This window comes from Dasypus novemcinctus, chromosome 31 (genome assembly GCF_030445035.2).
Source record: "Dasypus novemcinctus isolate mDasNov1 chromosome 31, mDasNov1.1.hap2, whole genome shotgun sequence".
NCBI classification, from domain to species: domain Eukaryota; kingdom Metazoa; phylum Chordata; class Mammalia; order Cingulata; family Dasypodidae; genus Dasypus; species Dasypus novemcinctus.
Window position 1 is genome coordinate 45743385 of NC_080703.1, and position 27216 is coordinate 45770600.

Sequence of the window (27216 nt, forward strand, 5' to 3'; positions counted from 1 at the left end):
ATGATTCCTTCATACTTATGGCTCCAATTATGAGCCTGTGTGCCTGAAATATGAACAAGGCCTACAGCTGCAGGGCGCCTAAGAGTTACTTCCTGAGAGCTTCCTCAATGCTCAAATTTGGCCACTCACAAAGCCAAACGCAGCATGTAAATACATTGCCTTCCCCCCAGTGTGGGACATGACTCCGGGGATTAGTCCCCTTGGTGCTGAGGGATTACTACCAAGCACCAGCTGATGATGTAACTAGAAAACGACCTTGAATAAAAGGGTCAACTCAGACCAGCAGAATATCTCAGCCTACATGTAATTTCAGGCATTAAAAATGCTTTTTGACCTTGAATAAAAGAGGGAAATGGAAAGGACAAATGAGTTTATATGGCTATAAGTCTCCAAAAAAGAGTCAGGAGGTCATCAGAGGGATTGCCCTTACCCATGCCTCAGCAGGGTTCCAGAGACAGCCAAAGTAGACACAAGCCCATGTATTGGTTCTTCTGAGGGCTACAGAGACCCACATGTTATATGATCATGACAGATGAAGTACAGTGTCATGTCAGTTGCCCTACTTTGGAGTTTGTGTTCCTGAGTGTGATGGAGTTGGACTCAGATGTGATCTTTTTCACAAGCCTCTCCTGTTACTTTTACTGGAACTGTGTTTGGTGCTGGGGTTTGGTAGTATACCAAACTTGAATCTTTGGACTGTCCATGTGATAGCAAGACTCTTAGCCTCAACAGACTTGCAACTACTACCCTCTGGTTTATTGGACTTACCCCAGCCATCTATCATGGAGGTGAAGAAGGTCAACCACCACACCAGGGAGCCAAGAGTGCCTACAACGGCAAGCAGGAGAATTGCATCTATCATCCATGTGGAATCTAAGCCCACTCTCAAAACAGAGATGGAGTGGACATAGCCATCCCAGGGTCCACAGGATGGAGGAATGGAGTATGGATTACAGTGGATGTACTGATATTTCCTCTGGAACTATTGTGATTAGTAATGGTAGAAAATGTAGCATTGATGTGGAGAGGGTGGTCATGGTAGCTGCTGAGGGTAAGGAGAGGGAAGAAGAGATATGATGTGGGGGCATTTTAAGGACTTGGCGTTGTCCTGGATGGTAATGCAGGGACAGATGCTGGACATTGTATGTCCTGCCCTGGCCCACTGGGTGGACCATGGGAAAGTGTAAACTATAATGTAAATCATTATCCATGTGATGAAGCAGTGCTCAAAAATGTATTCACCAAATGCAATGAATGTATCATGATGATGAAAGAGGTTGTTGGTATGGGAAGAGGTGTGTGGAGGTATATGGGGATCTCATATTTTTTTGAATGTAACATTAAAAATAAATAAATAAAAAGTCAATTTTGTCTGATATTAGTATATCTAATCCCACCTCTTGTTTGGTTATTGTTTGCATGGAAAATTGTTTTACAACCATTCACTTTCAGCCTCCTTGTGTCCTTGGGTCTAAGGTGAGTTTCTTACAGACAGCATATAGATGGGTCATATTTCCTTACCCAGTCTGCCAATCTGTGTCTCTTGATTGGAGAGTTTAATCCATTAACATTCAGTTTTATTACTTTCAAGGAATTACTTACATTAGCCATGTTTTCTTTAGGTTTATGTATGCCATATATTGTTCTAATTTCTCTTTTTAATATTTAAGGAATTCTTACACTCTCCTCCAGTTCTCTCTCCTGTGTTTTCCTTTCAACATGCAGAACTTCCCTTACGATTTTTTGAAGGGCAGACTTCTTTTTTACAGACTCTCTTAATTTCTGTTTTGTTTTGTTTTTGTTTTTTTTTCCTGTGAATATATGAAACTCTCCTTCAGTTTTGAATTCCTGCTTTCTTGGAAAGAGATTCATGTCTGGAAGATTTTTTCTTTAGCACCTTAACTATGCCATGCCACTGCCTTCTTGCCTCCATGGTTTCAGATGAGAAATTAGCACTTAATCTTAACAAGCTTCCCTTGAATATCATTGGTCTCTTTTCCCTTGCTGCATTCAGTATTCTCTCTTTGAGCATTGGACAATTTGACAAGTATATGTCGAGATCAGGCCTTAATCTAATAAGCAAAATTGGAAACCAGAGGAGAAGCAAGAGAAGGAGAGTTTTCCATGTGATGAATGCAGAGACGCAACTACAAGTTAAAGAACCCCAAGGATTACCAGCAAACTAGCACCAGAACACTACAAATTCTGATAGAAAGCATGGCATATGGGTACTAGGATGTTGGGATTCTATCCTTCAAAGCTGTAAGATAATAAATGCCTGTTGTTTAATCCCATAATTATGTGTTATTTGTCATAGAAGCCCTGGTACACTAAGTCATTCAGGGAATGATGCAAGAACTAATTTTGGAAGCATGTCTTTACAGTTCCAATGGTTAGATAGTCTGAGATGTTGCAGTGTAAAGTCAAAAGTTCAGTGTTCTCATTGGGCTTATTATGTTTACAGAAGGATTATATAAGGAGGGATAATGGGAAGCATCTGCCCCTTTCCTCTTTATTAAGTAAAGAAAATTTCATTGTTTTACCGTAACACAACTGAGAAAGGCAATTTGAATATGTTAATAATTTGAGTACCCAAGAGAGCTGTGTTTCATTTTTTAACATACTGAATTTATTGATACATATTAGTAAAGAATAAATCCACCCAAAGTACACAATCATGGTATTCAATGTAATCACTCAGTTGCACATTCAATTCAGTTTTAGAGCATTTTCATTATTCCAGTAGTAACAGCAATACTAAAAAAACAATGAAACGAACACAGCTCATCACCATTCAATCTCTCTCTGAATATCCTGCTGTACCTAACTGCTATTATTTTCCATCTCTCTAGTTTATTTGCATTTATATTTTGTAAAAATAGTTTTATATATGCAATGTTACACTTTTTATGTTTCCTTCTGGTAAATGTCCCTAGGATTTCCCTTTTAACCATTGTCAAACCCATAAAATAGCTCTGCTGCTCATGAACAGCATGATGTACTCTCGCAATTTCCATTCATTTTCAAAACTTTAAAGTTTTTACCAATTCTTCACAAATAAACTCTCAGGTCTACATTCTCTACCACCATCCTATTTTCTGGTCATTATATTCTAATTATTAATTCCTTGATTTTACACAATATTAGTTCATAACAGCACAATCATACAGCATTTGTCATAATTATGTCTGCTTGCTTCACTCACTTTAATAGCCTCTTGGTTCATTCATGTTGTTATATGCTTCATGATTTCACTTCTTCTTACCACAGCATAATATCCCATCATATGTGTAGAGCACAATTTACTTATCCATTCATCGGTTTATGGACACCTGTGTTATTTCCAGCTTTTGCTAATTGTGAATAATGAAGTGTGCAGATGTCTGTTCATGTTACTGCTCTCATTTCTTCTGGTTATATACCTGGAAAAGTCCACATGAAAAGTTGATATTTAAGTTCCTTAGGAACTTTCCAACATCCTCCACAGTGGTTGTACATTCCTACATTCCCACCAAAGTGAATAAGCATTCCTTGGTCTCCACTTCTTCTTTTTAATAGTGGCCAATCTGATAGATGTGAAATGATTTGAATTTTGATTTGAATTTCCCTAAGTGATGTTGAACATTTTTTCAAGTGTTTCTTCACCATTTGCATTTCTTCTTTGGACAATTGCTTTTTATAGTCTTTTGCCCACTTTTAACTGTGTAGTTTGTCTTTTTATTGTTAAATTACATGATCTCTTTCTCTAACATGGGTATTAAACCTTTATCAGATATGTGATTACCAAATATTTTCTCCCATTGAGTCAACTGCCTTTCACCCATTTGACAAAGATCTTTGAGGAGCAAAAGTGTTTACTTTTGAGTACTTTTTGTTGTTGTTGCTCATGCTTTGGGTGCAAGTTTTAAGAAACTGCCATCTACTAAAATATCATGAAGATGTTTTCCTACAATTTTATCTAGGAGCTTTAAGGTTGTCACCTTTTATATTTAGGTCCTTGATCCATTTTGAGTTAATTTTTGTCTAATTTGTGGGATCAGGATAGACTTTCTTTGGGATATGGATATCCCATTCTGCCAGGACCATTTGTTGAATACAGTGTTCTGGTCAAATGTGTGGGCTTAGCAACCTTGTCGAAAAATCACTTGACTACAGATGTGAGGATCTATTTCTGAGTTCTTGATTCAGTTCTATTTTCAAACAGGTCTATCTTTATGCCAATATCATGCTGTTTTTGCCACTATAGGTAATATGCTTTTACTCCTGGAAGTGAGAGTCTTCCAATGACATTTTTCTTTTTTTAAGACATTTTTGCCTATTTTGGGCCACTTGCCCTTCAAAATAAATTTGTAAATTGGCTTTTGGGTCTCTTCAAAAAGGCTGCTGGGTGTTTCATTGGGATTGCATTGAATCTGTAAATCAGTTTAGGTAAGATTAACATCTTAATGATATTTAGTTTTCCAATCCATGAACATGGAATGGTTTTCCATTTATGTAAATTTCTTCATTTTCTATTAAAAATATTTTGTACTTTTATGAATGCTGGTCCTTTATGTCCTTGGCTATGCTTATTCCTAAATACTTTCTTATTTTAATTGCTATTTTAAATGAATTTTCCCTAATATTCTCCTCAGATTGCACACCAATAGTGTACAAGAAATCTATTGATTTTTGTATACTAATCTTGCATCCTGTCATTTTGATGAACTTGTCTATGAATTTTAGTAACTTTGTTGTGGATGTTTCAGGATTTTCTAGATATAGGTTCATACTATCAGCACATTATGAAGTTATGCTTTTTCCTTTCCTACTTGGGTGCCTCTTATTTCTTTATCTAACCTAATTGCTCTAGCTAGTAATTCTAGCACAATACTGAGTAATAATTGTGATGGGGGCATCCTTGTCTTGTTCCTCATCACAGCATTAAAGATTTCAGTCTTTCACCATTGAATACAATACTAGCAGTAGGTTTTGTTCTTTTTCAAAGATTTTTTTTATTTATTTATTTCTCTCTCCTCCCCCCCCCCCAGTTGTCTGCTATCTGTGTCCATTTGCTGTGTGTGTGTTCCTCAGTGACTGCTTCTATCTTTATCAGCAGCACCAGGAAACTGTTTCTTTTTTTGTTGCATTGTCTTGTTGTGTCAGCTCTCCATGTGTGCGGTGCCATTTTGGACAGGCTGCACTCTCTTTTGTGCTGGGCGGCTCTCCTTATGTGGCACACTCCTTGTGTGTAAGTCTCCCCTAAAAGAAGGACACCCCTGCGTGGCACGACACTCCTTGTGCACATCAGCACTGCACATGGGCCAGCTCCACATGGGTGAAGGAGGCCCGGGGTTTGAACTGTGGACCTCTCAAGTGGTAGGTGGATGCCTTATCCATTGGGCCAAGTCCACTTCCCCAGCAGTAGGTTTTCCATATATGCACATTACTATAGACAGAATGCTCCCTTCTATTCCAATTTCTTGGAGTATTTTTTTAAAATCAAGAAATGATGGTGTATTTTGTCAAATGCATTTTCTGCATGAATTCAGAGGATCATGTGATATTTCTTCTGCAATTTATCAATTTACTACACTATTATTGTGCATGTGTTGAACAACCCTTGCATACCTGAGTTAAACCCACTTGATACTGATATCTAATTCTTTTCATGTGCTTCTGGATTCAGTTCGCAATAATTTGTTGAGGATTTTTGCATCTATATCCTTTAGAGATATTGGATTGTAATTCTTTTATAGTATCTGTATTGGGTTTTGGTATTAGGGTGATGTTGGCTTCATATAATGAGTTTGGTAGTGTTCTTACTTGTTCAATTTTTTGGAAGAGTTTGAGCAAGATTGGTATAAAATTGTCTTTGAATAACTGGTAGAATTCATTGTGGACCCATCTGGACCCTGGCATTTCATCTTTGAGAGTTTTTTGATATTGTTTCTATCTCTTCGATTGTGATTGGTTTGTTGATATCTTCTATGTCTTCTAGGGTCAGTGTTGGTGGGTCCTGTGTTTCTAGGAAATTGTCCATCTTGTCTACATTGTCTAGCTTTTTGGCATTGAGTTGCCCATAGAATCCTCTTATGATCACAGTTATTTCTGTGGGTTCAGTAGTCATGTCCTCCCTACCATTTATTTCATTTATTTCTGTCTTCTCTCTTTTTCTTTATCATTGTAACTAAGGAGTTGTCAGGTTTGTTGATCTTATCAAAAAACCAACTTTGGTTTTGTGATTCACTCTACTTTTTCCTCCATTTCTCTTATCTCTGCTCTGAACTTTATATTTCTTTCCTTCAGCATGGTTTGGGATTAGTTTGCTGTTCTTTTCTGGGTTTTCCAGGTAGCAGTAAGCTCTCCAATTTTAGTTCTTTCTTCTTTTTTACTGTAAGCATTGAGGTCTGTAAATTTCTCTCCCAGCACTGCCTTTGCAGTTTCCCATAGGTTTTGATATGCTGTGTCCTCATTTTCTTTCATCTCAAGATATTTGCTGAATTCTCTTTTAATTTCTGCTTTGACCCACTGATTATTTGAGTGTATTTTTTAATCTCCATATGCTTTTTCAATTTTCCTTTTTCCAACTCTATGAATTCCCATCTTCATTCTGTTATGATCAGAGAAAATGTTTTGTTTAATTTCAATCTTTTTAAATTTATTGAGGCTTTTCTTGCCACCCAACATATGGTTTACCTTGGAGAAGGATACATGAGTATGATTGAAAAGAAAGTATATCCTGCTGTTTTGGGATGCAATGCTCTATACATGTCTGTTAGGTCTGGTTCATTTATCATATTATTCAAGTTATCTGTTTCTTAATCCTCTGTCCATGTTCTATGTAATACTAAGAGTGATATATTGATGTTTCTAACTCTTATCGTAGAGACATGTATTTATCCCTTCAGCTTTGCCAATATATACTTCATGTATCTTGCAGCACTTGGGTAGATATTTTTCCTTGGTGACTTGACCCTTTTATTAATATATAATGACCTTCATCCCTTAGAACAGTTTTGCATTTAAAATCTCTTTTGTCCAATATTAGTATCACTACAATAGGTTTTTTGGTTATTATTTGCATGAAATAGCATTTCACTTTTTATCAGTATTTGTCCTTATGTCTGCGGTGAATCTCTTGTAGACAACATACATATTTCTTTCATTTTTAAAGTCCATTTTATCAGTCTATGTCTTTTGATTGGGGTTTTCAAGACATTAACATTCAAAGTTATTAGTTTAAAGGCATTATTACTTTATGTATTTTGTCCTTTGGCTTTATGTTTTCATGTCATACTACTATCTGTCTATTTACACTTAATTTATCCTTCCTAATAATCTTCATTTCTACATTCTTCTCCAAATCTTTTGCCTTTGCTTTTTTCTTTCAGGATGTAGCACTGCCTTCATTAGCTCTTGCAATTGTGATGTTTAGGTAAAATATTCTATCAGTTTTTGTTTGTCTGTTTAGTCTTTGAACTCACCCTCATTTTTTAAGGACAGTTTTCCTGGATACAGAATTCTTGACTGACAATTTTTTCTCCTTCAGTACCTTAGAAACATCATATCAATTTCTTATTTCCTCCATGGTTTCTGATGAGAAATTGGCACATAAACTTATTGATGTTCCCTTGTAAGTGATGTTTGCTTTTCTCTTGATGATTTCAAAAGACTTTGTTTATCTCTGATATTTGTCCTCTGAATAATAACTGTTGGGGGTATGTCTATTCAGATTTATTCTGCGTGGAGTATGTTGTCCTTCTTGGCTATTGATATTTATGTCTTTCATAAGGAGTGAGAAGTTTTGGTCATTATTTTCTCAAATATACTTTATGTGTCTTTTCCATTCCTTTCTCCTTCTGGGAAACCAATAATGTGAATGTTTGTGTCTTTCACATTGTCATTCAATTCCCTGAAGCCCTCTTCCATTTTTTTCCATTCTCTTTCTGTTTTCCTGTCTTTTCCATTCAGACGTTCTATCTTTAAATCACTAATTCTGTCTCTGAGCAATTCAACTCTGCTCTTATGTGTCTCTAATGTATTTTTTACCTCATCCATCATAACTTTCATTCCCATAAGGCCTGATACTTTTATTTACAGGCTTTCACATAGTTCTTTATGCTCACCCAGAGTCTTCTTAATATCTTTTAGCCTTTTAGTCATACTTTCTTTCAATTCTTTGAACTGATTTAGGAGAGTTGTGTGATTATCATGGCTTGCCTTAAATGCCATATCTCTTCTGGATATTTGGTTTGTTCATTTGCTTATGCCAACTCTTCCTGTTTCCTGATATGATCTGTAATTTTTTGCTAATATCCAGGTATCTGAATATGGTGGATTTACTCTCTGGCCTATGATTTTTTCACATATCTTATTTGCTATTTGGTTCAACTTGTTCTATGTTTTTAAAAGTGCCCAGCTTAAGTGCAGATTTGCTCCTGGAAATTAGGGTACAGAGAGATCCCAATGCAATTTTGTCCATGCAATTTCCATACCTGCCTATAGATGACACTTGCCAGAGCACCTTTGCATGGAGGTACTTATTTCAATATCTGTTTTCCTGTGTTTTGGTCTGGCCAAAGCTGAGATTGAAATCAGACTCTGCTGGCTGAAGTCATGAAAGAATTTCCCCCCAATCCCTTTTCTTTTCCTTGTAAGAGATGACAGGTAGGAATACGTTCCTCTTTCAGTCATCTGCAGTAAGCTAGGGGTTTTACCCCAGCTTAATGTCTTGGGGTGGGGGAATGGAGCTCTTCCAGGATGCCAAAAGGGTTTGGTAACTTATATTTATAATTTTAAGGTCATCTCTCTGGCCTTCACCCTTCTGGGAATTGTAAAGCACTGTCCTGGTCTGCTGACCCCAAAATCAGGCCCCTTGGAGAGCTTTTGGCTCTTTCTCCATTGTTTTTGCCTCATGTGATGTCATCTTCCCATAATTCTGGTTTCAGTTGTAATATTAAGGGGCTTCTACTTTGATGAAGCAATTGGTCACTGATAGGTCCATTCTTGAAGGAGGATAGCTGTTTTATTATTTTGGAACTGTAGCTTTTCTTTGCCCATTTAAAAAATTTCATTGAGCAATTCTGTATATAAGGTATGCACTTACCAATGTACAAGGCACTACAGAAAATAGTGTGATACTTCTCGGTAAACTGAAAAGACCAAGTCCAAACCAATTTGAATTTTAAGCCCTTTTCATCACCCAATTGACTTTTTTCACTTATAACAAATTATGTGGTTTGCTTATAACAAATTATGTGGTTTGTGAGGACAGCTGAATAGGAACATGCCTAACAGTGAGATAAGGGTACTGTTGTACAGGACCACTGAATTAGTTTCATTACAACTTGAACATGGCTGGATATTTACAGTTGCCTTGGGGCATCCAAGAATTGCAAAACTAAGGGAGATTCTTTTTCTGATCTCATTAATTGGTTGCATCTGTCCAGGAACTGATAGCTAGCCATGATCCACTCCTTCTGTATCAGACATGGAAATACAGAAATTGTCCTAATGGAGGCATCCAACATCACTTGAATAGGAGAAAATATGAAGTAACTCAAATCTAATAGCCCTCCTATGGTAGGATTACAGAGGTATGTTTGTTTTCCAGCCTGTCCAGAGGTGGTAATGAATGTTTAAGGAATGTCTTTACATATTTTAACCACCTAGTACATTGCAATGAAGATAGTCATTTCAGTTAAGTTTCTTCAAAAGGCACATTAACACATAGTTGCTTAAGTTTTATAAATATCTTCTGTATTTCTTGGATATTAGACAAGGTCTTATGCAAATCCAATTTGTAATCATCACACCTCTGTGGGTGATTTCTAGTTATTGCCTTACAGATATTTAGATCAATTTTTCTCTGCTGCAACACATCTTTTGTGAGGGCCATTCTCACCAAGATCTGCCATCAGGGTGGTTCCAGCACAGGAGTGGCAATCTTCTTCCTATAAATAAGGGGGACGTTATTTTAGGTCTTTCTTTGCTAAAGAACTTGGCAGTATAAAGTATTCTGGAAAGCAGGTGGATATCATGTAACCCTTGTTAATGGAAAAAACTCTCCACACAGAAACACCCATCCTATTGATACCTCTGTTCCATTCTGAGTAACTTCAAACCACCGGCTCTAACACCTCCTCCTCAACCTCCTGTGGGTAGTCCATTTATTTTTTTTACTGAATTGTAGTATTTTTCACAACATATTCAAATCTAAAGTTTAGCTGCAGGTCTGTTGGCTGGGAATAGTGAGGTAGTTCCAAGGTATACCTTTTTAGCAGTTTTAGGACATGATTTTTCAAAGCAAAATCTGACATTCCTGGAATGTTACAATAAATAACTAAACTCTATGGGATCAAATTAGATTTTTGCCTTGGGCCTAGGACTTTCTGCTTCTTTCTGAGTTCATCTATTGTGCAATTTGTTCAATACACTTCAAAGGAACATCACATTTACCAAGAAGAAAGTTTTGTCATGGTATTTCTTAAAATGGCATTCAATCATCTGGAATAAAGGAAATTTTTAAAACTTTTTTAAAATTGAATTTTATCATTCATAAATGATCATCCACAAACAATAAGTGTGTAGTAAATGTTGTGAACCTGCAGAAAAAACCATGTACATCATCATTCAGGGCTCCCATATATTACCCCAACACCAACACCTTGCACTGTTGTGAAACAATTGTTGCAAACTATGAAAAGAATCATCAAAACTTTACTACTACCTATAGCCAGTATCTTACATTAGGTGTATTTTTCCCACAACCCACCTGGTTACAGACACACTATATTAGCATTATAAAGTTGTTATAATTCATAGGAGAATGTTCTCATATTTGTTCAGATAACCACAGTCCAGCTTCCACCAAATGATTCATTGTGTTATATAGTCCCATGATTTTAAAAATCCATTCAGAGTGTAAACTAAGTGGCTCTCATATTCATCACAGAGTTGTGCTGTCATCATCCCAATTTTCCTTACTGCAAAAAGAAAAATCCCGTAACCCCTTCAACCCCCCGGAAAATAGAATATGGGTTGAGAATGGGAGATGATTCTTAATGTATATAGTATTTTTAATAATGTTGATTGTAAATGTGTCGAAATGAATAGATTTGGTGGTAATTTACATTACAGTGAGTAAAACTAACACTGCTTTTTTATAAATGTTATTGTGACTGAAAGGGGTAGTCTGTGGATGTAATATTTTAATTGAAAGGAAGGTAAAGGATAATGAGGGACTGTATAATATAGTGATTTTGGTGATGCATGAAGATTGTGGCTAATAGTATAAGAATATTCTTTACATTCAACACTGATAAACTTTGAAAACATACTAAGTGAAAGGAGCCGGACACAAAAAGCCATACATTGTATACTTACAATGAAATTAAATACTCAGAATAGGCAAACTCACAAACAAAAAGTAAATCAGTGATTGTCAAGGGCTTAGGGGAGGGGAGAATGGAGAGTGCATGCTAATGGGGTTTCTTTTTGAAGTGATGAAAACGTTTTTAATTACATAATGGTGATGTTTGTAAAATTATGAATATGCTAAAAAAATCCACTTAATTGTAAACTTTAAAAGAATGACGTATGGTATATGAATGCTAACTCAATAAAACAGTTACTTAAAAAAGTATTAATAAAGGAAACTTTAAAATTACTGCATATCCGCTATCCCCACAAATTATATTGGCTTGTATCTGTTGAAATGCATTTTTGTTCAAAATTGACTTCATTCATGACAATTCTCCTGGCAAAAGAACTGGCTTCAGTTTTTTAATATTTGGTTCCAAATTAAATTTATCATCAACCTGGGTCAGCAGCAGGACATAGGATCTGAATGTGGGTCTGGGCAGCTTGAAGGAGAACTTGCTACCCCCACCCATTCTTCTTGGATCTGGCATTAGCAGTGGCAGCACTGAGGCCACACAACATCTCCAGACACCTCTGGGCATTGGGCTCCAGCTCCTGAAGTCCTGCATGGAGGCCTGCATGGAGGAAGGCTGGGCAAATTAACAGGTCAGTCATGAAGAAGCAACTGGCCAAATAAGGAGCAGGGTACAGGAGAAAGCCTATGCTTATGCAGGGACCCACTACCAGAAGGGGCCCACCACTCTACCACAAGAAACTGCACACACAGGAACTGTGACCTGCATCTCAGGACCTCTAACTGATTGTAAAATTTGAAGACAACATTGGGAAAGTTTCTGATATGCAAATATCAATTAAATCTGTGGCATTGTCAGTGCAGAGCTAGCAAATTTGTTGCTACTGTAATTTGACCAAAGAGCCAGAACCCAATTAGTAGAATTCAAACCCCAATTAATGGCAATTAAAAGTAAAATCTACTAACAGTCCAAGGTTTTGATCAGATATGTGATGAGGAGGACTCTGTTGCAAAACGGTTTTAAATCATATGGCCAAATTTGGGAGCATATAGCTAATAACGTGTCAGTTTGTTTAGTAATGAAAATATGTGTGCCTGATATTGGAGCTCCAGAAGTTGCCTGTAGTCAGCTCCTTCAATTTATCCAATTCCTATGGGCTATTTGCCTCAATTGTTTGTTCAACTGGACATAGTTAAGCCAGCAAGGTATTTGTACAGCAGGGCTTGTATTAGCCAAATTTGATGGCACATGGCTCTCAGCATTTGATATTTTTGTTTGAAAGAATGACTTATTTGGAGGATTTGGGCCTCTGGATTACAAATCAAGGAAAGCACCAAGCACAATAGCAACAACAACAAAAAAAACAACAAAATGGTATAGGTCTCCATTCAATAGGGTTTTACTTGGTTTATCCTGCTTCCCTTCTTGGCATGAATTATTACCAATAAAAATATTACAAACAAAAATATTGCTAATATTGTCTGGTTTCATCATGATGGGAGAGGGCTTTTGCTCCACATTATTTTCTAATATGATTATCATTTACCAAGTGGAATTTCTAATCCCCCTTCTTGGTGGCACATACTTTATGTAAATAGTCCTGGAGCACTAATTTAAATTTACTGAAGGATATTCATAGGGAAAGAGTAATCATTCATCTCACATATACTGAAAAAATGGAACATTCCCAGGTGGTATGAATTTAGGTTTATATGTGCCCTATAACAAATAGTCCCATATTAGATCCTGGACTGTAAAATAATCTCGCATTAATGGGCTAGGAGAGTATCTGTCTCAATGTGTCCTTCAGTCCTGATGGGTTGAAGGCAAAATAGGAAATCCATATTCATGAGGAAAGATATGAAATGGTCTCATGTATACAGAATCCTCATAAACATGAAAATGAGACATGCCCCTTTTAAGTATATAAAAGAGCAATGGATATGTTTATAAAAATTATTAAGTGATGTAAGTCTTCCCAAAGGTCTAGAATTAAGAGAAATTAAATTTTAGGAAAAGTGAAATCAAGGCAAGAAGAATCAATGATAAGATTCCTGGGAAAATGGCACCAGAGTAGCTCATACAGGGTGCAGCTCTCATAAAAAAATTAAATAAATAAAAACAGGGAGAAAGCATAGACATCATCCCGTGGAGCTAGTTTGGGGATCCGCAGGAAAGAAGAGTGCCACATTCATCATTGAAGAGAACTGGAGATGGAAAAAGTAATGGCCCAAAAGGAAAACTGTGAGCAGCTGACACCATAGCAGGGAATGGCACCCATCCCCCACCCTCAAGGAGAACAAGCTCCATAAAACCTGCAGCTAAGTAGGCAACAGAGAGGGAAAAGGGCATATTTCTCCCAGGGAAAGAGAGAGTGTGGCAGAGGCCTGACTGTGGTTTGTGTTAAGGGAGTTTAACCAATATAATTTGGTTTTGAGTCTATGGTTCAGAAGTCAAAGGACACTGAAGGATTCATCAGTGGAAAGATTTGACAAAGAGCACCATCTGATGTCCAGCCAGGAAAGTGAAGAAAGACAGACTTTGTTGCCCCTGATTCTTTCCCAGTCAATTTGATCTATTCTATGCCACATTATTGGATCCCTGACCCTGTTTTGATAACTTAAACTGGGAAATGTTAAAGTTTTAGAAAAAATTGTACCAGAAATCAAAAAAGAGCTGTAGAAAAAAAAAAAAAAACACTAGGCAAGAGAAACAAGTAGATGAACAGAGTAAGATCACCAACATGATTAGATGCCCAGATATCAACAACAACAAAATAACAAAACATAAAAAGAGAAACATATGGCCAAGCATGGAAACAAACTAAGAATCCAGATGAGACAGAGGAGTAAAGATAACCAATCAGCGATGTTAACAAAAATCTTCTTAACCAATTCCAGAAGTTGAAGAAAGATATGACTAATGAGATAAAGATATTAAGATGACACTGTTAGGTGCATAAATGTTTATGATTGTTTTTTCTTCTTGAAAGATTATCCCTTTTACTAATATGTAGTGTCCATCTTTGTCTCTCACAATAGCTTTGTATTTTAAGTCTATTTTGTCTAATATTAAACTTTTTTGTTTATTGTTTGCTTGTAAGATTGTTTTCCAGCCATTCACTTTCAACCTCCTTGAATCCCTGGGTCTAAGGTGGGTTTCTTGTAGGCAGCATATAGATGGGTCGTATTTCCTTATCTATTGTGCTAATCTGTGTCTCTTGACAAGTGAGTTTAATCCAGCAACATTCAGAGTTATTACTTCCAAGGAATTACTTATATTAGCCATATTTTCTTTGGATTTGTGTATGTCATATTTTGTTTCTATTTCTCTTTTTGTCTTTTTAGTTGTTTTCTTACACTCTCCTCCAACTCTGTCTCTCCTGTTTTATTCCTTCTTCCTGCAGAACTCCCTTTAGTAATTCTTGAAGGGCAGGTTTCTAATTGGCTTACTCTATTAGTTTCTGTTTATCTGTGAATGTTTTGAAACCTCCAACATTTTTGAACGACAGCTTTGCTGGATAGAGTATTCTTGGCTGGAAATTTCTTCTTTTAGTACCTTGACTATGCCACGCCACTGCTTTCTTGCCTCCATGGTTTCAGATGAGAAATCAGCACTGAATCTTATTGAGCTTCCCTTGTGCATGATGGTTCTCTTTTCTTTTGCTGCCTTCAGTATTTTTTCTTTGCCTTGAGCATTGGATAATTTGACAAGTATATGTCTTGGGTTAGTGATGTTGGGATTTATGCTGTTTGGGGTGTGCTGTGTTTCCTAGACATGTACATCCATCTCCCTGAATAGGTTTGGGAAGGTTACAGCCATTATTTCCTCCAACACTGTTTCTGTCCCCTTTCCTTCTCTTCTTCTTCTGGGATGCCTATAATGTGTATGTTTGTGCATTTTGTGTTGTCATTCAAATCTCCAAGTCCCTGTGTATTTTTTCTATCATTTGATCTATCAATTCTATTATCTGTTTGATTTCAGATGTATTGTGTTTCCATATCACTAATTCTTTCCTCTGCCTTTTCAAATCTGATGTTATTTGCTGGGGAGTGCATTTTTTATTTCTTTGATTGTGCCATTCATCACCATCATATCCATTATCTTTTTGCATATGTTTACAATTTCTTTAGTATGCTTTCCAAGTATTTTTTTGATATCCTAATCTGTCCCTTCACTTAATTAAGTTGGACCATTATATTAGTTTGGAGAATTTTGATCAGTTGTTCAATGTTTTGCTCCACATCCTGGTTTTAGCTTGTTCATTGTATTGGTCCATGTCTTCCTGATTATTAGTATGGTTTGTGTTTTTCAGTTGCTATCTGGTCATCATTTTATGTTGATGGTTTGTTTGGTTGATTATCTTCTCTCTCTAGTCTCAGGTTTTATTTAGGTGCTGTTTCTGTGCATGTGTTAAGTTTTCCTTTTGACACTTTGTTCTTTATTTTCTATTTCCTTGTCATTGTCTAAGTTCCTTAGACTGAAGGAAAAAGATTAGGGTCAGGGAAAGCAAAAGAGGTAAGAAAAGAAATAATATAATAATAGTATTCATTGTAAATGCCAGCTGAAGAACCATCTAAGACTTAAGTGAATGAATATTAAACTCATGTGCAACACAAAGAGTGAACCCTAATGTAAACTATGGACTATGGTTAATAGTATAATTATTTTCATCAATTATAACACAGGTACCACACTAATGCAGTGTTAATCATAAAGAAACTTCCTATATTTTTAATGTAAAAAAATAAATAAACTCATGTAAGTTCTGTAGAGTTACAATAATAAAAAGTGGAGTTCCTACAATGAGAATGTAAACTGAATATGGAGAAGAATACAGTGAATACAGTGTGAATTAAAAGAGCAGTGTAATCAGGAGAGAGGGAAAGAAAAAAGAAAGGACAATAACATAAAGAGTGAATAAAAGATAGAAAACAGAATAGAAGAGCTAGAAATAAAATGCCAGAAAATTTGGTGGCTAAACAAAGAGAGGTGGAATATAAGAGCAACAACAGAAGATGGAAGATAGAAAAATGTAAAGGAAAGGAGATAGTTTTGGTAGCCAAAATCAGTACACACAGAAAATTGAGGGAGTGTTGAATTCCCACCCAGGGAAGCTTTTTGCATTCCCCAATGGAAGAGCAAGAATCCTCCAAGTACAAGGGCAAAGTGAAGTGAAGAAGGATTGTCCAATGATGGTCCCTTCATACTGATGAGTCTATCCTTATGAGCCTGCGTACTTAAAATTTCTATGTGTCCTAGAGCTGCTGTGTGCCTATGATTTACCTCCTGAGAGCCTCTATGTAGCTCAAATGTGGCCACTTTCTAAGTCAAACTCAGCATATAAATACATTACCTTCCCACCTGCATATGATATGACTCCCAGGGAGGAGCCTCCTTGGCACTGAGAGATTACTACCAATCCCAGCTGGTAATGCAATGAGAAAAAGACCTTGAGTATGAGAGTAAAGAAAAATGAGTTGATGTGGTCAAGAGATTTCAAAATGTGTCAGGAGGTTATCAGAGGGGTCACATTTCTGTCTCAGCAGGATCCCAGAAACAGCCAAATAAATACAATCCAGGGTAATGCTGCTTTTGTGGGCTACAGAGATACACAGGTTCTACAGTCATGGCAGATGACTCTGGAGTTCACTGCCTTGCCAGCGGGCTCTACTTTGGAATTTGTGCTCCTCAGTGGGAAGGAGTTGGACTCAGGTGAGACTTCTCTACACATGCCTCTTCTGTCACATTTACTGAACTTGTGGTTGTCACTGGAGTTGGTGTATGCTCAGGAGACTTGAATCTCTGGCCTGTGCATGAGCCACTGGGCTCTGAGGTTCAGCAGAGTTGCAGCACCTACTCTCTTGTTCAATGGAATTACCCAGGTTTGCTGACAGGGAGGTGAAGATAGTCAACCACGACACCAGGGAACTGAGAGTGCCCACAACTCCAAGCAAGAGAATCACATCCATCAGCCATATGGGACCTAAGCCCCCTCTTGATTTATAGGTGGAGTGGACATCACCATCCCAGGGTCCTCAGGATGGAGGAAGAAAATATGGATTAGAGTGGACTTCCTGGTATTCTATTATAGAACTATTGTGACTCTAGCAATGGAAGAAATTACACCATTGATATGGAGACAGTTGCCATGGGAGTTGCTGGGGGCAGGGAGAGGGAAGAAGGGGTGTGATATGAGGCATTTCTGGGACTTGGAGTTGTCTTGAATGATATTGCTGGATCAGTTGTAGGACATTATATATCCTTCCATAACCCAATGAATGGACTGGGGACAGTGTAAACTACAATGTAAACTATAATCCATGTGGTGTAGCAGTGCTCCAAAATGTATTCATCAAATGCAAAGAATGTGGCACACTGATGAAAGAGGTTGTTGACATGGGAGGAGTGGGGGGTATGGAGTCAGGTATATGGAAAACTCATATTTTTAATGTAACATTTTGTGTGATATGTGTATCTTTTTAAAAAAGTCAATAAAAAAGAAAGGAATTTTGAACCAAAAAAAAGATGATACAGTGTGAGCATAAAGAACAATTTGAAAGCCTGTAAAGAAAAGGACATATTGTATAGAAATGAAGGACAAAATAGAATAGATTAAAAATACATTAGTGTCATATAATAACAGATTTGATTTGGTTGAGCACAGAATTAGTGAAATAGATGGCAGAGCATCTGAACTTAAAAAGACAGAACAGAAAGTGAAAAGAATTGAGAAGATTGAACATGGTTTCCAGGAATTGTATAATAGCATGAAACACACAAACAAACACATTATGGGATTCCAAGAAGAAGAGAACAGAGAATGGAGAAAGAATTTTTATGGAAATAATGGCTGAAAAATTTCCAAACCTTATGCAAGACATAAATATCAATATTCCAGAATTAAAACATATCTTAAACAGAATAAATCTGAATATATTTAATCTGAGACATATTCTACTTAGAATTTAAAATGCAAGAAATAAAGAGGTTTCATAGAGCAGCAAGAGAAAAGCAATTTATCACTTACATGGAAGCCTTATTAAGTCTAAGGGCTGATGTCTCCACAGAAACAATGGTGATAAGGAAACAGTGACATGATATTTTTAAGGTACTGAAAGAAAAATTTTCCAGCCAAGAATTCTGTCTCCAGCAAAACTATCCTTAAGAAATATTTAAAGCCTTCACACACAAAGAAAATCTGAGGGTATGTCACCAAGAGACTGGTTCTACAAAACATACTACAGTGTATGTTACAGGCTGAAAGGAAACAACAAGGGTGAGAGACTTGGAGAAGAGTTTAGTAATGAAGGTAGTAAATAAGGGTTCTGGAAGGGTTAAAAGACAGAAAATAGTAAGCTATGACAACAGAAATCCAAGGGATAAAATGGACAAGATAAGTAAAGCTTTACAGTAATACTGAATGTTAATGTACTGAACTTCTCAATCAAAAGACATAGAACGACAGAATGGATTAAAAATATGAGCCATCTGCTTTTTGACTGCAAGGGGCTCACTTTATTATTATTATTTTTTAGTTTTTTAAGGAAACTGGGGATTGAAACCATAACCTTATACATATGAAACAGGCACTCATCCACTGATTTATACCCACTCCCCCAAAGACTCACTTTAGACACAAGGACACAATCAGCCTGGAAGTGAAAGTTCAGAAGGAGCTATTCCATGCAAGTAATAATCAAAACGATCTGGAGTATTGACATTAATATCAGACAAAATAGATTCTAAGTGCAAAGATGTTACAATGAATGGAGAAGGTAACTATATATTAATAAATGGGAAAAGTAAACAAGAAGAAATAACAATAATAAATATTTATGCACCTAACTTAGTTCCCCAAAGTACATGAGGCAAACACTGGCAAACCTGGAGGGAGAAATTGGTGTTTCTACTCTCAGAATTGAATAAAACACCTGGATAGAGAATAAATAAGGAAAAAGAGAGCTTGAATAATACGCTAAATGAAATAGATCTAACATATATTTATAGAACATTACATCCCAAAGCAACGTGATATACATTCTTCTCAAGTGCTCATTAACCTTTCTCCAGGACAGACTTTTTGTTGGGACATGAATCAGAGCTGAATAAATTTACAAAGATTGAAATTAAAGAAAAGACTGTCTCTGATCATAATGGAATTAAGTTGGAAATTAATAACAAGTTAAAAAAAAGAAAATTCACTAATGCATTTAGATGAAACAATACACTCTTAAATAATCAGTGATTCAAAGGAGAAATTGCAACCAAAGTCAGTAAATATCTCAAGATGAGTTAAAACAGAGACATAGCATATAAAAATTTATGACAGGGAAGCAGATGTGGCTCATACAACTGGGTTCCTGTCTACTACATGGGAGGTCATTGTTTCAGATTCCCATGCTTCCTAAAGAAGACAGCAACCTGGCATGACAGGTGGGCATGGCAAGCTGACATAACAAGAGACACAAGAAGATAAAACATGTTGAGAGACACAAAAAAGTGTGAGCAGAGGTTCCTGGTGTCTCCTAAAGAACACAGTGAGCTGATGTGATGGGAAGGCATGGTGAGCTGATGCAACAAGATGATGCAACATGAAATGTGGGGAGGAAAAGCAGAATAAGAGACACAACCAAGCAGGGAGCAGAGGTAGCTCTAGCAATTAAGCACCTCCCTCCCACACCAGAGGTCTGGGGTTTAGCTCCCAGTGCCTCCTATAGAATCAAGGATGATGAATGGGCACAGTAAGTGAAAAACAACAGGGGGTGGGGAGAAATACATAAATAAAGTAAATCTTAATAAAACTTATAATAGGGGAGCAGATACAGCCCAACTGTTTGAGTATCTGCTTCCATGTATGAGGCCCTGAGTTCAATCTCCTGTACCTCCTAAAACAATTATGGCACTGTTCACAATGAAATTTATATCCTTCAATGTTTAATTTAAAAAAGAAGAAAGAGCTAAAATTAAAGACATAACTGTACATTTGGAGGAACTAGAAAATGAGCTGCAAACTAACCCAAAAACAAGTAGAAGAAAAGAAAAAATAAGATTAGAACATGACTAAATAAAATGGCTAATAAAAATAGACAAAAGAGAGAATCAACAGAATCAAAAGATGGTTCTTGGAGAAGATTAGCTAGTTTAAACAAAGGAAAAAGGCAGATGATGTAAGTAAATAAAATTAGCAATGAGAAGGGGGCATTAAAGCTACCTGAGCAGAAATTAAAATATCAAAAAAAGATAATATTAACTGTATGCAAACAAACCTGACAATGTTCATGAATTGGATGAATTCCTAGAAATCCGTGAACAACACACACTGACCCTAGAGGAAATCAAAGACCTCAACAAGCCAATCAGAAGTAAAACAAATTTAACAGTCATCAGAAACCCCCCAAAATGAAAGGCCCAAGACCAGTTGGCTTCACAGTGAATCCTGCTAATCATTCAAAGATGATCTGATACTGATCTTTCTCAACCTCTTCCAAAAGTTGAGCAGGAAGGAACACTACCAAACTCTGTCACTGAAGCCATCACCTCAATACTAAAGCCAGACAGAGATATTATGAAAAAAAAATTATAGACAAATATCTCTAATGAATATAGATGCAAAAATCTTCAAAAAAAACCCACAAAACTTCCTGACCAAGTTTAAAAGCACATTAAAATTATGCATCATGATAATATGTTGTTTTTTGTGTGTGAGGTACTGGTGCCAGGGATTGAATGTAGCACCCTGTATGTGGGAAACCAGTACTTAACCACTGAGTCACATTGGCTTCCCTGAGTTAGTTTTTTTTTTTTTCCATTTGTTTGCTTGTTTGTATTAATTTTAGGAGGACTGGGAACTAAACATGTGGGAAGCAGAGACTCAACCATTTGACCAACATCCATTCCCTGATCATATGGGTTTTATAGCAGGTATGCAAGGATGATTCAATGTAAGAAAATCAGTGTATTACACCTCATTAATAAATTGAAGATAAAAAGCACTTGATTATTGCAATTGAGCTGAAAAGACTTTTCACAAAACACATCACTTCTTGATAAAAAGTCTCTGAAACATAGCAGTGGAAGGAATCTTTATAAATAGGATAATGGCCCTATGTTAAATAACCCAAGACAAACATGGTAGTGAATGGTGGAAGATCATTTTTTTCCCAATCTTATTGGGAAAAATAGTATTGTGCTAGATGTTCCAACTAGAGCAATTATGCAAGAAAACATACAAAAGGTACCCAAATAGGAAAGGAAGAACTAAAATGTTCACTATTCCCTGATGATATGGTCCTATCTTAGAATATCCTGAGAAATCCACCACCAAATTACTAGAACTAATAGACATTTTTAGCAAAGTGGCAGAATAAAAGATTAATATGCAAAAAGTCAATACAGTTTCTATATACTACCAAAGAGCAAACTGAGGAGGAAGGTAGGGAAAAAATTCCATTCACAAGAGTGACTAAAAGAATCAAACATTTAGGAATAACCAACCAAAAACATAAAGGGCCTGTATTCAAAGAACTACAAAACATTTTTAAAAGAAACCAAGGAAGTCTTCAATAAATTGAAGAACATTCCACGTTCATGTGTTGGAAGACTAAACATCACTTAGATGTCAATTTTATACCAACTGAACTATAGATTTAATGCAATGCTGATGCAAGTCTAAAAACCTTTTTAGGGAAGCTGACTTGGCCCAGTGGTCAGGGTGTCCCTCTACCACACGGGAGGTCCATGGTTCAAACCCCGGGCCTCCTTTACCTATATGGAACTGGCCCATACACAGTGCTGATGCGCAAGGAGTGCTGTGCCGTATAAGGGAGCCCCATTCACAAGGAGTGCTCTCCGTAAGGAGAGCCACCCAGCATGAAAGAGAGTTCAGCCTGCCCAGGAATGGCACTGCACACACGGAGATCTGCCACAACAAGATGATGCAACAAAGATAAACACAGATTCCCATGCTGCTGACAACAACAAGAGTGGACAAAGAAGAACACACAGCAAAATAGACACAGAGAACAGACAACTGGGGGAGGGAAGGGGAGAGAAATAAAAAAGAACACAACCAGTGTCCTAAAAAAAAAACAAAAACACCTTCTTAGTATAATTGGAAAAGCCAATTATCAAATTTATCTGGAAGGATATGGGCCCCTGAATAACCAAAACTGTCTTAAACTAAAAGAATGAAGTTGAAGGACTCTCACATCCTGACTGTGAAGCATATTTTTTTTACCTACAGTGGTTAAAAAAAAAAAAAAAAAGCATGTACTGGTATAAAGATAGATTGATGGGGTCAAATCAAGAGTTCCAAAATAGACCCTCATATCTATGGTCAAGTGATTTTTGACAAGGCTGTGAAACAAACCCAGATGAATCAGAACAGCCTATTCAACAAATTGAGCTGGGAAAACTGGATAATCATATCTCAAAGAAAGGAAAGGATCCTATCTTACACCTTATACAAAAATAACTCAAAATAGGTCAAACTAAAAACTAGAATCATAAATCTCCTAGAAGAAAATGTAGGGAAACAACTTTTAGATCTTGTGTTAAGTAGTGGTTTCTTGGCCCTTCCACCCAAAACACAGGCAATGAAATAAAAAGCAGATTAAAAGGACTTAAGACTTCCTCAAAATTAAACATTTTTGCATTTCAAACAATTTTTCAAAAAGGTTAAAAGGCAGCATATTCAATGGGAGAAAAACCAACAAGGGTTTTATTGCCATGTTTTGTAAATAGATCACGTAAGTCAATGATCAAAAAACCAACCAAATTTAAAAATGGGCAAAAGAGGGAAACGGACTTTGGCCCAGTGGTTAGGGCGTCCGTCTACCACATGGGAGGCCTGCGGTTCAAGCCCTAGGCCCTCCTTGACCCGTGTGGAGCTGGCCCATGTTCAGTGCTGATGCGCGCAAGGAGTGCCTTGCCACACAGGGGTGTCCCCCGCGTAGGGGAGCCCCACGTGCAAGGAGTGCACCCATAAGGAGAGCCGCCCAGCGCGAAGGAGGGAGCAGCCTGCCGAGGAATGGCGCTGCCTACACTTCCCGTGCCGCTGACGACAACAGAAGCGGACAAAGAAACAAGACGCAGCAAAAAGACACAGAAAACAGACAACCGGGGGAGGGGAGGGGAATTAAAGAAATAAAAAAAAATAAATCAAAAAAAAAAAAAAAGGGCAAAAGAATTGAGTAGACATTTTTTCCAAAGAGGAAATACAGATGGCCAAAAGAGCACAGGAAAAGATGTTCAGCATCATTAGCTATTAGGGAAATGATCAAAACTGCAATGTAATAATGCTTCATGCCATACAGAATGGCCATTATTAAAAAGATAGAGAATTACAAGTGTTTGAGAGGATGTGGAGAAACCTGAACACTCCTTCACTGTTGATGGGAATGTAAATGGTGTTGGCTCTGTGGAGGATGATTTTGTGGTCCCTCAGGAAGCTAAATATGGAACTACTCTATGATCCAGCAATCCTACAACTAGGAATATATACAGAAGAACGGAAAGAAAGAATGCTAACAGATATTTGCTCATCCATGTTCATAGTGACATTACTCACAATTGCTAAAAGATGGAAAAAGCTTAAATGTCCATCAAACAATGAATGGATAAACAAAATGTGGTATAAACTTCAAGATAATACTCTTCACTTGTAAGAAGAAATGAAATCAGGATGCATGTGACAAAAAGGATTAACCTTGAGGATACTATGTTAAGTGAAATAAGGCAGAAACAAAAGGATGAATATTGTATGTTTTCACTGATATGGACTATTATTAGTAAGTTTATGCAATTACACTATAGAGTACAGGTTAGTAAGAGATAAAATGCTAGCTAAGAAGGGGGAGGTGATATGGAATGTATGTAAAAAGTTTAATAAAGTCAGTTGTAAATATGTTGCAATGGAGACAGTTGAAAGTAGCACATTATAATGACTATTACATGCACTGCTTATTTATAACCTGTGATTGTAGATGAAAGATGTACTCTAGGGAGGTTAACGCTAATTGAAAGACAGCTATACGATAGTCTACTCGGTCATTTTGGTGGTAGATGACAATTCTGTTTAATAATATAAATACAAGAATATTCTTCAACTACAAGATGTTAAGAATTTGGTGATAAATAAGAAAAATACAACTAATATAGACTATAATAATGAACAATATTGTAATGTTTTTGTAGGAAAGGCAAAGAAGGTACTATATCAATGCTAAAGGTAAAAAAAAAGAGTTTAGTTTTATGCGAGGTGAATATGATTAAACAGCTTTTTCTTCATCTCCTTCATTAAGAAGGAGATGTAGGTCATGTCATTTAACCAATCCCTGCTCATTTATGTATCCTTCTGAACACTGAAGAAATAATTGAGTTTGCTTTTAGGATTAAATATGATAAATGTGACCGGGCAGAAAATTTTTAGATTATTGTTTCCATAATTTGTTAAGCCGCCTTTGTATTTTATTTTATTTTTTGAAGTAGAGATAAAGTTAGAAGAAATCAATGAGGGAGTAGATGTAGCTCAAGTGGTTGGTTTCCTGCTTCCTATGTATGAGGTCCTGGATTCAATCCCTGTTACCTTCTAAAAACAAAATAAAAAACTGAAATAAACCAACTCTCATTGGAGAGTGGATGTAACTCAGTGGGTGAGGTCTTGCTTCCCATATAAGGTGTCCTGAGTTCAATATCTGATAACTCTTGGGAAAAAAAAAAAAATCAGTGGTGGCGGGTGTGGGAGTATGAACCAACGTTACTAAGCCGGCCGGCAGCAGGCGTGTGCACAGCCTAAAGCCGCAGTTCAGGGTGGCTGGAATGGGCGACCACGCCCTCAGCCTGGTATGGGCAAAGCACCCTCAGCCTACCCGGGCAAGATATATCAAAAACGGGCGCCTCCCGCTATCTCCCGCCTAGCCTAACATCTGGTCGGCTCTCACTTCCCCTTTCCCCTCCCCCATTCCTAACCTCTCAGCCAGCCCTCTGCCTAGCAACTGCTTACAATCACCTATCAGAAAGCAGTACCCGCCCGCACCTATCAAATCTCTCCACGCAGTCCCTAACCCTATAAAACCGTATCCCCCTCCGCAATAAACCAGACTTGTGCCACTAGCCTGTCTCCGCGATTTCTTCCTGAATCTCGCGCACCCTCCATACCTCAGAGCCACCGAGAGAAGTCACAGAGGCCTCCAGCGGCTCCTCTCCACCCGCCGGCAGGCGGGGTGACGTCATCAGCCAGCGCCGGAAGCCATACCCTGAAAACACCTCCGCAGATACTCTGGAGGACGGTGAAGACTGGAGAGGGGCTCCACGAATGCCGAATTGAAGAAAGAGAAAAGTATCAGGTAGGAAAGTTCTATCCGGGACTAACCGGTCCTCTTCGCTTCCCTCCCAGTGGGGGCCCTGCAAAGCTTCTGGGTTCTGCAGGAAGCCGCCTGGAAGCCTCTCACCCCGGAAAGAGGTTTTCAAGGAACTAACAGCAGTGAGTTGGGGCCCCGTGCGTATCCAGGCACAGAGACCCAGTGCTGAAAACAATTTGCTGTGGGGTGCTGGAAGCAAAAGGGCCCTCATTTTTGGGGGGGGGGGGGGTAGGGAATAAAATCTCAGATTGGCTGTGGTCGAGCGGTGCAGTCACTACATCCAGTTTGTGCGGGTTGAATTCCCTAAATGCAGAATGGACCCTTCCGAGGGTCCCACCTTTCCCCAATGACTCTCAGAGGCAGGATAACCTAGCGGGGAAGAAACTTTAGGCAGAAAAGCCTCACAGAGAAAAATGGAGAGGGAGGATTAAACTGAACACCTGCTGGACTGCAGAGTTCCAGAAATGAAAAGTGTAAGGAAAATGGGGTGTGGAGAAGTAGGAGCCTGTGACCACCCCCACTTGAGAGGAAAATTCCACAGCCCCCTCACCGCCTATATCTCGTTTCTGTAACAAGCTTGCTCGACTGTAAACCTCATCTCAAGGCCTCCTCCTGTAAGAAAGTGTTGTCAGCCCCTGCCAAAAGACCAACCTGACCCAGACCCTTGTAAATAACAAGAACTCCCTGATGGCTTGTCTCCCCTGATAGAATTCCCAGCGCTTGATTAACTGCAAACACCTGCTTCTGTATGTGCTTGCTTGCTGAGCTATTGCCCCCCGCCTTGAACCTAAAAGCCTATATAAGCAAACTCCCCCCATGACTCGGGGCTGCTCTCCCTTCTGTGTAGGACAAGGCAGTCACCACATGGCTAATAAAGCTCTCAATTGGAACTGTATTCAGAGTCTGAGTCTGGTCGATATTGCTAGTCTGTAACAGGGGAACCGAGTGAGGAAGAGACTTTAAACAAATCATAGGAGCAGGGGACAAAATCCTACAAAGAAACAAAGAGATCAGATGAAGATTCCTGAAGAAAGAAGAGAGGAAAAACTGACAAGTTATGGCAGGCTGTTATGTTTCTTGTATTGGGGAAAGGAGTGCTTATAAGAGATAGGAATTAAGTTAAGTTTCAGTTTGCTGATGTAGGGCTTAGCATAAAGGTCTCCATCTAGGGTCTGCATAATTTATTTACCTCACCTCAGTTTGATCTGGCTGTCAGCCATTGAGAGTTGTGATAAAAATTTAAGGTGTTGAACCCGTTTTCATTTACTGCCTAAAGCCTTGGGGTAATATTTGCTAGTTGTTTTCATGTTGGGCTCATAGATGGTAATGATGTCAGTTTTAACATGATCATAATTTTTAGGTCATCCCAGACATAAATCATTTGCTGGGTCACAAGTGGTTGGTGACACACATTCAAATCTTTGGGAAAAACAGTCCACCAGGGAGATTATAACGAATACTATGAGTGATAAAAG

The 27216-nt window shown here is 37.7% G+C and overlaps 1 protein-coding gene, 1 long non-coding RNA gene and 1 pseudogene across 2 annotated transcripts in view; 1 reads left to right on the forward strand and 2 right to left on the reverse strand.

The window, feature by feature from the left end:
* The window catches only part of LOC131277014 (zinc finger protein 334-like), a 266430-nt pseudogene that overhangs the window by 131635 nt on the left and 107579 nt on the right, over window positions 1–27216 (reverse strand).
* On the reverse strand, window positions 4290–25588 carry LOC111766963 (uncharacterized). Its single transcript, XR_009184209.2, has 2 exons — window positions 25539–25588; window positions 4290–9935 (listed from the first exon to the last, which is right to left on the reverse strand). It is a non-coding gene; the product is annotated as an uncharacterized lncRNA (long non-coding RNA).
* LOC101431340 (zinc finger protein 420-like) overlaps window positions 25441–27216 on the forward strand; it is a 39671-nt gene continuing 37895 nt past the window's right edge. Inside the window, exon 1 of the mRNA XM_058290623.2 lies at window positions 25441–25726. The gene's annotated coding sequence lies outside the window, so the exon portion shown is untranslated. The remainder of the gene's footprint in view (window positions 25727–27216) is intronic.